Source organism: Arachis duranensis, chromosome 5 (genome assembly GCF_000817695.3).
Source record: "Arachis duranensis cultivar V14167 chromosome 5, aradu.V14167.gnm2.J7QH, whole genome shotgun sequence".
Classification (NCBI taxonomy): domain Eukaryota; kingdom Viridiplantae; phylum Streptophyta; class Magnoliopsida; order Fabales; family Fabaceae; genus Arachis; species Arachis duranensis.
Genome location: NC_029776.3, coordinates 60,196,326 through 60,198,695, shown reverse-complemented (window position 1 = coordinate 60,198,695; position 2,370 = coordinate 60,196,326). Strand labels below are relative to the sequence as shown.

At 34.2% G+C, this 2,370-nt stretch overlaps 1 non-coding gene across 1 annotated transcript; it reads right to left on the bottom strand.

Moving 5' to 3' along the window:
• Nucleotides 1-2,221: 2,221 nt before the first annotated feature.
• Nucleotides 2,222-2,329, bottom strand: LOC127748220 (small nucleolar RNA R71). Its single transcript, XR_008010162.1, has one exon. It is a non-coding gene; the product is annotated as a small nucleolar RNA R71 (small nucleolar RNA).
• Between the last annotated feature and the right edge of the window lie 41 nt (nucleotides 2,330-2,370).

Genomic DNA, 2,370 nt, shown 5'->3' with positions numbered 1-2,370 from the left:
TACTCGCGTAAGGTTTATTACTTGGACGACCCAGTGCACTTGCTGGTTAGTTATGCAAAGTTGTGATAAAGAGTTGAGATTTTAATTGAGCGTACCATGTTGATGGTGCCATTGATGATCACAATTTCGTGCACCAAGTTTTTGGCGCCGTTGCTGGGGATTGTTTGAGTTTGGACTACTGACGGTTCATCTTGTTACTTAGATTAGGTATTTTTTCTTCAGAATTTTTAAGAATGAATTCTAGAGTTTCAAGGTGATGTTTTTATCATCACCAAAGCTGATTGATTCTCATCAATTTAGCTCTTGAATGTAATGTCCTACAGAAGCTTGGCTAGCCATGTCTAATCTTTTTAGACTGAAGCTTTAGACTAGCATTGCATGATTCCTGGAATTCTTATTAAAAATTTTGAATCTCTTTATCATCTTTTCCATATAATTTTCGAAAAAGCACAAAATTTTTTATAAAATCATAAAATCAAAAATATCTTTATGTTTCTTGTTTGAGTCTAGTGTCTAATTTTAAGTTTGGTGTCAATTGCATGTATCTTTTCTTCTTCCATTTCTCGAATTCATTCATGTGTCTTCATTAATCTTCAAGTTGTTCTTGATGATTTCCTTGCTCTGATCTTTAAATACTCTTGTCTTGAGTGTTTTGTTGTTTCTCATATGCATTCTCAATTCGTTAGTGTCAATAGTATACAAACTTCTAAGTTTGGTGTCTTGCATGCATTGTTTATTTGATCTTAGTTTCATTCTGATTATTCCTCATCATTAAAAATTCAAAAAAATTTTTTAATTTGTGTCTTTTCAAGTAAAAAATACAGAGAATTGAAGATTCAGAACATACAGTAGAGGAATTACACAAAAAAAGTTGGGCGTTCAAAACGCCCAGTGAAGAAGGAAAACTGGCGTTTAAACGCCAGCCAAGGTACCTGGCTGGGCATTTAACGCCAAAAGGGTAGCATTTTGGGCGTTAAACGCCAGAATGTATACCATTCTGGGGGTTTAACGCCAAGATGGCACAAGAGGGAAAATTTTGTTTTTAATTCAATTTTTTTCAAGTTTTCATAATTTTTCAAAATCAAATCTTTTTCAAATCATATCTTTTCAATCATATATTTTCAGAATCAATTTCTTTCCATTTTCAAAAATACTTGCTAACAATTAATGATTTGATCCAACATTTCAAGTATGTTGCCTTTTCTGTTGAGAAAGGTTTAATGTCTGAATCATATCTTTTAAATTTCTTGTTAGCCAAGCCATTAATTTTCAAAATGAAATCTTTTTAAATTGTTTTTCAAATCATATCTTCTCAATCATATCTTTTTAAAACTATATCTTTTCAATCATATCTTTTTATCACATTTTTTTAAATTAATTTTTCAATCATATCTTTCTGATTTCTAATTTCAAAATCTTTTTCAATTTCACTTAATTTCTTTCCCAATCGTAGTTTTCGAAAATCAATTACCATTTTTCAAAATTTCTTCCCCTCTTCTCACATCCTTCTAATTATGGACTAACACTCCTCCTCAATGCACAATTCGAACTCTATCTCTCTTGATAAGTTCGAATTCTTCTACCTCCTCCTTATATTCTTCTTTTCCTCTGACACTTCAAAGAATCTCTATACTGTGACATAGAGGATTCCATATTTTCTTGTTCTCATCTCTTTCATATAAGCAGGAGTAAAGACAAAAGCATTCTTGTTGAAGCTGACCCTAAACTTGAAAGGACCTTGAAGCGAAAGCTAAGAGAAGCTAAAGCATTACTCTCTGTAGAGGACCTAATAGAAGTCTTCAAACAAGAAGAAGACATGGCAACCGAAAACAACAACAATGCCAACAATACAAGGAAGGTGCTGGGTGACTTTACTGCACCTACTCTCGACTTCTATGGGAGAAGCATCTCTATCCCTGCCATTGGAGCAAACAACTTTGAGCATAAGCCTCAATAAGTTTCTCTAATGCAACAGAATTGCAAATTCCATGGACTTCCACTAGAAGATCCTCATCAGTTTTTAGCTGAATTCTTGCAAATCTGTGACACTGTCAAGACCAATGGGGTTGACCCTGAGGTCTACAGACTTATGCTATTCCCTTTTGCTGTAAGAGACAGAGCTAGGATATGGTTGGACTCACAACCTAAAGAAAGCATGAACTCTTGGGAAAAGCTAGTCAATGCCTTCTTGGCAAAGATCTTTCCACCTCAAAAATTGAGTAAGCTTAGAGTGGAAGTCCAAACCTTCAGACAAAAGGAAGGTGAATCCCTCTATGAAGCTTGGGAAAGATACAAACAATTGATCAGAAAGTGTCCTTCTGACATGCTTTCTGAATGGAGCATCATAGGTATCTTCTATGATGGTCTGTT